This window comes from Dipteris shenzhenensis, chromosome 3 (assembly GCF_047967505.1).
Source record: "Dipteris shenzhenensis isolate YYH24624 ecotype China chromosome 3, Dip_SZ_1.0, whole genome shotgun sequence".
Classification (NCBI taxonomy): Eukaryota; Viridiplantae; Streptophyta; class Polypodiopsida; order Gleicheniales; family Dipteridaceae; genus Dipteris; species Dipteris shenzhenensis.
The window spans coordinates 30,286,617-30,295,675 of NC_141598.1; the positions used below are offsets into that span (position 1 = coordinate 30,286,617).

General features: G+C 44.3%; 1 pseudogene; it reads right to left on the reverse strand.

Moving 5' to 3' along the window:
* Positions 1 to 749: 749 nt before the first annotated feature.
* On the reverse strand, positions 750 to 2,288 carry LOC147903643 (aureusidin synthase pseudogene; annotated as a pseudogene).
* Between the last annotated feature and the right edge of the window lie 6,771 nt (positions 2,289 to 9,059).

The window sequence follows — 9,059 nt, forward strand, 5'->3', positions numbered from 1 at the left end:
GATATTGAACGCTTTGTTAGAAGGCCAATCTCTAGTGATCTAGCACTTGCATGTGTCTTATGGCGCTTTGCGCGTGGACACTCTGCAAGGGTGATTGCTGAAATGTTTGCCTTAGGATGTAGCACAATAAGAAAATACACGGCAGCCTTAGTGAACATTCTATGTTCCAAACAAATGTTGGTGAAGCATGGCATTACCATTCCATCAGGTATTTGCCTAGGTAGAATTATATATGATTTTGAAGCTCTAACATCTTTGCCCAACATGTGTGGTTCAATCGATGGATCACACGTTCGATTACATTGGCTTCTCGATGAATATGATACACCTTCACACTACGTGAATAGGCATGGTTTTCTGAGTGTATTGCTACATGGCATAGTTGACTCACGGAAAACATTCTGGAGTGTTGTATGCAATGCTCTTGGTGGTGAACATGATTCAACAAATTTCAAATCGTTAAAAAAGTGTAGTCTTAGAGTGAAACCAGTTCTATAAGTGCCACTTGTCCATCAACCCGAATTCAAAGGAAAAACCAAATCATTGCTAGGCAGTGCTAACAAACGGAATAGGCATTACAATTACAACAGAGAAGAGTGAGGTGGAACAAAGAGTGTAGCCTGCAGCCAAACCCAATGAAGGAGAACCCAGCCTAGACAAGAAGACAAAAAAAAGTGAGACACGCACACTAACACTTGTAAGTGCCAAAACTTTGCCCAAAAGTGATTATATTATTGGCTAAACCTCATCTACATATTTATGGTGTTTGTTATTGGCACGCTTTCTTCTACATCTTCACATTGGATTACGATACTGGATATCTTCGCAGCTCGAGCTGATTCAGTCCCAGGCACGATCGTCACTACCAGGCTCTCGTCTCTGCTCAGATTCAACTCCCTCACGATCACACCGATTCCCAGCCTTAGAGACATATTGGCCGACGAGCCCAGCGTGGAGAAGGCACCTGCATACTCGGTGCTATTGGGTAATGTTGAACAGTTCGCAGTGGGAAGATTTACGAAGACATTGAACTGCGTCCATACGTTCCTTTCCACCTGGATGCACCCAATCACCAGTGTCTCTTGAATCCCATACGATCGGTGCTTGCAATCCCTCTGGATAAGAGCAGAACAAGGTTGCACCAACGGCCTACCCATCTTGCAAATCACGGCGTCCTGCGAGAGTTGCGCTGTGCCGTTGCTTATTGCAACCGGAGCCTCGTTCAGCCATAGATTTTGTACGTCCTCGTATATGATCCCTAGCTTAGAACTGTCAAGCGAATCCCTGACTTTCACCTTCACCAACTCTGCATTCTCGTCGTAGAAGACGAACTCGGAATCCAGATAGTCCGTATCAGTGATGTCTGTGTTCTCTTCTGCCAAGGTTTTCCAGACGTTCCATAGCCTGTCGATATTGGCGTGATGGGCATAGAAGATGGGGTCTCTAGCGGCTGTATCGAATTTTGCCATGTCTAGGTAATCCTTGCTCATATCACCCGTCCAAGCATGCACGCTGTTGTGAGGCATCGTCTCAACTGTACCATAGCCCGGCATTTGGTAATCTCCTGATCTGTAGGGCTGGCCAAAGAATCTGTACTGAGTCGTTGCACCGGCAATCATCACCCAATACATAGCGGCCCGATTAACAACAAGCTGATCTTTTCTGTCGAGGTCAGCACGAACTCGGCTTATCGCATCGATTTCTACTACACCAGGTGGTAAGTGAGACGGTTGTCTGTTCTGGTCTGTAAGTTCAGGGTATTCAACATAGAGCCGGGGCATCGTGCTTCCATCTGGATGGTCGTAGTTCCAGAACGACAGCGCAAATGTGTCCTCTCCTAGCAGCTTAGCAAGAATGCGTTCGTGAAAGTAGATATACCAACGGTGAAAAGAGAAGAAGAGCCAGGATGCGTGGACCTGAAGTGGCGTCGTCGTGTTCCCTTGAGCGTAGAATTCGTTGCAGTACGCACAGTGGATGTTTGCCTGGTGGCCAAAGGAACGCGGGTCGTCCTTCGGGAGCTCTCGCATGAGTTGATAAGCCCGGTTAAGTTTCTGGGCATAGGCGTCGCTAACATTATGCGCTGGTCGTCTGATTTTAAGGGTGGGGGAATCCTCAAATTCGAAGCTGCGGGCGGGCAGGTGAGACGCGGGGGCGCAGCAGTCGTAAGGCGCGTCCTTGTGGAGATGGCAGAATGAGATATCCGGTGCAAGGACTGGTGCTGCGAAGCTCGTAGAGATGGGCGAGGACGGAATTCGCAAGAAGATAAGTAACAAACTTGTCCAAGGCATCCTTGAACATGCACTCGTCGGCCATGCAGGGAAGCTTATTATCTGGAGCAAGAAGAGAACAAATCTGAGCGTGCGGGCTGAGAGATCCATGGCAGCAGCAACAACGATAACAAAGAAAGGGAAAGGATTACACGGTGTAGGGATGTATTCAGGGTAGTAGGGTAGGACGTAGAGTGTATTCAGTCAGGGTAAGGATTGCGCCCGGATTTCGAGAACGCTTTGCTAATCTAATTTAAAGCTTCTGAGCTTACAAACCACGATTTACTTGGGAAACGTTTATCGAGATTGCCAAAACTGCACGTCTTGCTTATGCTTCCGAGGGACTCAAAACTGCACGTCTTGCTTATGTTTACTGTCTTTTTCAGGGTGGCCTTACATGTTCTCCCAAAGGCTTTTGCTTGATACGAGAAACACTATAACTTTGATCTATCCACGTCAACTTGGTATTCAGTGTTTCACCAACAACCCACGTGAATGGCAAAATAAATAAGCGAGCACATCATAAGCGAGCACATGATGTGCTCGATAGGAGTGCCTTCATTATTCCCACAATATCAAGCTGCAAGATGACACAATTTGCGGAGGGGTTAGTACAAAGAAACGACCTCCGAATAAACTACATGAACAATATAATTTGAGATCGATATTTACAAATTGGACCTCCCATGATTCAACACCCCCTACTCCAAAATGCATGCTTCCATATTGCTCCATTTGGATCCTTCGTGCCTCCACGTGCTACAGACTGGGGTCCATCTTTGCTGCCTTCATTGCTTTCTTCCACTCACGCTTGTGAGCGGTGTGGGGCTCCAATGGGATTTTTTAATTCAATCCTTACAAGACATGGGTTTGGGTCCATCCTTACAAGACATGGGTCTGGGTCTGGGTCCATCCTTTGTTTCTAATGTCAAGCTCCTTCTCACTAGTGCTTCAGCTAAAGTGAATATCAATGGGAAGATGAGTGATCCTTTCTTTTTGAAAAGATCAGCTAGACAAGGATGCCCTTCAACTCCTCTGCTTTTTCCTATAGAAGTAGATGCTCTTGGTTGGCTCCTGAGAAGTCAAATTCAAGAGGGCAGTCTCCAGGGGATTAAGCTAATTATGAATGGTAAACAACTTGTCTGCCAACAAGAGCTTGGGACGGCGCCAATCAGGTTGTGGATCCAACTGGCTTATCCAACCTTCACTAATTTGATGCTGACGAAGGTTGGTAGGAAAGTTGTCCAGGGTCCATCCACCTCGAGTTTTCATATCATGATATGTGCTCTAAAATTCCTTGATGGGGTTACTGGGAAGTGGTATCTCATCAAAATCATACCCATCATTGAAACTTGGCATGGCAGTATGAATTGGATTATCTGGATCCTGATATTCAAAATCAAATACTGTGTCATTTTCAACTGATGAAAGCACAAATAGTGTCGGAGGTGATGACGGGGCAGGGAGAGAATCTAGGGACATGGGGGAGAAATATGGAAGAGTGTTAGTTGTGGAAAGGGGAGCAGATGGGAGGGGGGGAAGAATTGGGCAAATGTTTTGAGCAGCATGGTAATCCTCAAGGGTAGGATTAGCAAGGGAAGGGAAGAAGCTAGGTGTGAGGGGCTCGTAAGTTTGTGACTGTTGGGTTAGTTGAAAATGCTGAGAGGCATGAGCAAAGAGACGATGGAGGGAATAGATGTTAGGATGGAGCTCAAGGAAGGTTAAAAGGGTGGTAGCAGCAAGGGTAAGTGAGGTTATGAGGTTGGCAGAGAGAGTGGCTAGATATGGGAAGTTGGATATGAGATAGGCCCTGTCATCTTTCGACACTTCCTTTTGCTGGTGTGATGGGATCATCAACTGCATGGGTGGGATGTCGGTTATGTCATGCCTTGCAAATAATAGTGATGGCCTTTGTAGCAATGGCAACAAACTAGTAATAACCCTGAGGGGAGGACTACCCATGACGCATACATATGCAATGAAAGCATTCGTCCTAAGTGCTATAAACCCGGCATGTGTAGATAAGCAAAAGATATTTTTCTCATCTTCGGACAAGTCTTGGCAAATTATACGCAGAGTTTTGGTCCCTATGGAACATTCCCATTTGATTGTTGGATGAGCAGATATGATCTTGATTTGGAGTTGCTTCCATTGGATATGCACGCATCCGTTGAGGTGATCTTCCACTTGTAGTGCAGCCACAAGCTCTTGGTACACCACCGTTGAGCATTGTAGTGGGGCTTCATTGGTATTGTCTTCCATTGCCTCATTGTTGTGCACTAGCAATTGGAGTTCAAGCTTGGAGACGATTATATTTTGGGAGTGCATCTCATTCATTTTTTCTTTGTATTTCTGGTAGATGGTTGTATATGCCTCCTTAAGCTTTCTCATTTCCAAGGTGACCTTTGCCTATTGAGGAATGTCTTCAGTGGTATTGGACCATTGGTCCAAGACTTGTGCTTGTGAAGAGCAGGCCTCTTGAGTGGTAGCAAGTTGGTCCTTCAAGATTATGCATTCCCTTGTAAGCTCGTCAATGTTGAAGGCACATACTGCCAAAGATTGTTTCATGTCTTCAAGCTTGTCTTTGCAATCCTGGAGCTTTTCTTCTTTGTGAATTAAAGTGAGTCGAGCTTGTGCCACTACCACCATCTACTGAGCATGTACGGAGGTCAAGGAGTTATAGTAGGTCTATAGGATTGCCATTGCTTGTACTGCTGCTATCAGCTATGTTTGACTTTGGTGGAGGTTGGAGGTCACGTCCCTCACTGCCTTCTCTTGAGCTTGGAGAGCTTGGTTCATGCACACTTCTTCTACCTCCTTCTCATGCCTTGACCTCTATGGTGATTGCCTGGGATTGGTCTTCGATTTCTATTGTAGTCTATCGGTCTAATTCTCTTGCATACTCTTCCTTGGCCAAGCTAGTGAATAGTTCTGACATTTGGATCATTTGGCATTAGGAAAAAAGGAAGCTCATTTTGGGACCCTGTAAGAAATTCACTATTTTCTCTTTTCTCTCTCTACAAAAGCAAGAAAATATGGATACTTGCGTGAGAAATGTCAGTGTGAAAAGGAATAAATATATTCTTTCACATGCTTTACATTCAATGTTCATATAAGAGCAACACTTTTCTGTGCAGAATTTGGTGATTCTGACACCGCAGACGCGTCCGGAACGGCCCAAAACCCCAAGAACGGCACTGGAAACGCTGGAATCGGACATCCGGAGGCCCGGAAACGGCCAAAAAAGGCCGAAAACGCGATTTGCAGCAAAATGCGATATGGCACTTTTGAAATTTCAAAAGTGCCATATCGCATTTTGCTGCAAATCGCGTTTAATTTCAAAAGTGCCATATCGCATTTTGCTGCAAATCGCGTTTTTCGGCCTTTTTTGGCCGTTTTCGGGCCTCCGGATGTCCGATTCCAGCGTTTCCAGTGCCGTTCTTGGGGTTTTGGGCCGTTCCGGACGCGTCTGCGGTGTCAGAATCACCAAATTCTGCACAGAAAATAAATTTTTTAAAGATTCAAATCAGATCACCTCATTAATGTGACATGCTTCTACGAACATATAGTACTATTTCTTTTTCTTATTTTCATCTTCTTTTGTTGAATTTTCAATGTTACGTTGGCCCACTCCTAATTGGTTGAGAGCCTATTTTCTCTCTCTTCTAAAAGGCCCCAAAATGAGCTCCCTTTTTTCCTAATGCTAGCTTGATGTTGGAGAATGACAGACGGTGATGAGGAATGGCAATGCTACTGATACAAGTGGTGCCCATGTAGCCATCCTGATGATTTTGTAGTACTTGTGGGAGGTTGTTCCAATTTTAGTCACTTGTGTACAATAGTCATAATGTTGATCTGGCAATAGCTCCCCTTGTGGCTCATCCACTAGCATGGCATCGATCGGCAGTTCTAGTGATGATGTAGCCTCAGGCTTTGGTGTCGATCTTTCTTCAGGCTTTGGTGCCAATTTTTCCTTAGGCTCTGGTGCCGATCTTTCCTCAGGCTCTGGTTGCTGCTGTTGTTGGAGATATATTGGTTACAATTGTGCACCAAGCTGTAGCATCTCATGGGGCAATTCCTCAATTCCAACCTCTAGAATAGATATTTTTTCTAAAGGATCTACACTTGCCAATGTGATAGTAGGAGAAGTTGGTGACGGCTCCCATACTGGTGAGAAGGGTATGTCCAACTCCTCAATTGGTTTTGGTGACTGGGGCAGAGTCATTTCTCATTCTTGTAGCTCTTTTTTGATTATTATAGCCAATAAGTGGGGAATTTTACATTTTTGGACTAATGAACCATCTAGCTTTTTTGTAAAGAAGATGACTAAGTGCTGGATCCAGTCTTGCTTTAGCTTCCTACTCAGCAAAACAAATGTGCGGAGTGGAAGGGATCGATTCTTTAACCCCCAGGATTGTGGATAGGAATTGTGCTGCTTCCCTGAGGCGATGGTTAAGGATGGTGCGAAGTAATATGCCATCTCTATGGAACAGTGTGCCCTTGGCGAGGAAACAGCATAAGTCGATGTAGGTGGCCAAACAAGTTCCAGTGACTGGACCCTATCAACGGTTGTGTAGGTCGGTGGTGACTGGGGTGGCATTTGTTCTTCGTGGTCATGCACTAAATCCTCTTTGGAGCTATCGATCTGGACCACAAATGCCTATGGTTGCTGTGGTTGAGAGGATGTAGATGGCTGCGAACTTTGGAGGGGGTCTCGTGGTTGAGGCACTGGGCTCTTTCTTCACATCCTCTTTACTAAAGACATCTTTTTTGAACCTGCATCCATGTGCATGTGGCGTACCATTGATCATTAGAATCGTTGGCATGTAGGTATGACCTTTCTCTGTGTTTGTGAGATATCTTATTTTTATACACACTTTGAGGGTGTGGAATGAAAGTGTATGGTACAATTATCTATTCAATCATCTATGTGTCTAAGCAAAAGCATGTGAGTGCACGTGACCTAGTAGCTAGGTAGGGACTAACTATATGCTTTTTTTGTTGCTGGGATTTCATAGGGTAGCTAGAACTCAGGCATCACTTCTGAGCCCTAGGTTAAAATCGATTGATGCTACCTATATGTGCGAAGATGTACATATGCAAGTGAGTGCTCGTGATACAATCTAATCCTAACTAAGGAAGACTTGGTTTTCCAAATCTTCGTTTTTGTCGGGGATGGCTTGTGTGTTGAAGTAGTAGCGCTTCAGTCGGCTCCCATTTATTATTGTGTTGAATTAGACTCCATCCAATGTTTCTAGCAACACAACTCCGATGGGATTCATCTTTCTTACTCGGTAGGGTCCTTGACCTAGATACTTCAGGTTTCCCTTGTGTAGTTTGGCATTGTATAACAAGACCAAGTCACCTTCATTGATGTCTTTAGCTTTAAGATTTATGTCAAACCATGCCTTTCTTTTGTGTTTTTCTGATGTCATGGCATGGTAGGCGACTAGTCTTGTCTCTGTATGCTTCTCCAACTGATAGAGTCTTTCTTTCAAGGATTCATGGTCTCCCATACGTTCCTGTACTGCTATGCATAGGCTTGGTATTACAAATTCTAGTGGGACCATAGCTTCAAGGCCATATACCAATTAAAAAGGTGTGTTCCTTGTACTAACCTTGAGTGTGGTTTTGTATGCCCATAAGGCTGCATTTAGTTTCTCTACCCAATCAAAACGTTGTGGTTCTACTACCTTGGAGAGGATAATGCATAATATTTTGTTGGTGGATTTGGCATGTCCATTCCCTTGCAGTTAGTAGGGTGTGCTTTTTCTATGGATTACCATAAAGCTAGACAAGAGTTCTTGGATTACCTCTTTGACAAAATGTGTGCCTCTATCTGACTCAATTTCAATGGGGCATCCGAATCAGGTGATCACATGCCTTCATCGACTTCACTCATGATTGGGATGATCTCATGAGGCATTACACATCTTCTTAATACCTGGTCCTTTCCCATCTTGTCTAGTTGTCTTGCAATGAGTTGATAGGGTGCAGCCTTTAGAATCGGTTTTTTGACATCTACTGCTTTCATTTCAGGGGGTGGTCTTCCTGCCATTAAGTACCCAATGATATCTTCACACCACTCTGGAACAGCATCTATTTGAAATAGTGTGGCATCTAGTAAGTCATCTTCTACTCCAGTGGCTTCTTCTCCCAACTTGACATGAGACATGTGATCGGCAATGTGGTGTTGGGCACCCTTGCGAACCACTATTTTGAAGTTGAATTCTTGAAGCAAGAGGAGACATCTGGTTATTCTTCCTGTTGTACATGGACGATTCACAAGATAAAGCATGGTTGGTGTAGAAGACAAAATCATTTGCCAGTAGATAGTGCCAAAATTTATTAACACTATACACCATTGCTAGGGCTTCTCTTTCTGTGGTGGTATAGTCTTTCTTATGTTCACTAGGTTGACAAATCACACTCCCAATCGCATGCTTGGATCCATCAGTATGAACATGAAAATCAATATCCCAATTGGGAGATATAGGGATGGGTGCTATGATTAGGCACCACTTTAAAAGCTCAAAGGCTTGGTCGCACTCTTCTGTCCATAAGAATTCCACTAATAATTTGTAAAGTGGTCTAGCTATCATGGCATACCACAATATAAATCTTCTATAATAGCCAGCATGTCCCATAAAGACCTGTACACCTTTGGAATTCGTAGGAGGAGGCAATTCCATGATGATTTTGATTTTGTCCATGTTAGTTGTTGTAATCCCATGTTGAGAAATGATGTGTCCCAAAACATCTCCGTGGGTGACCATGAACTAACATTTTGTT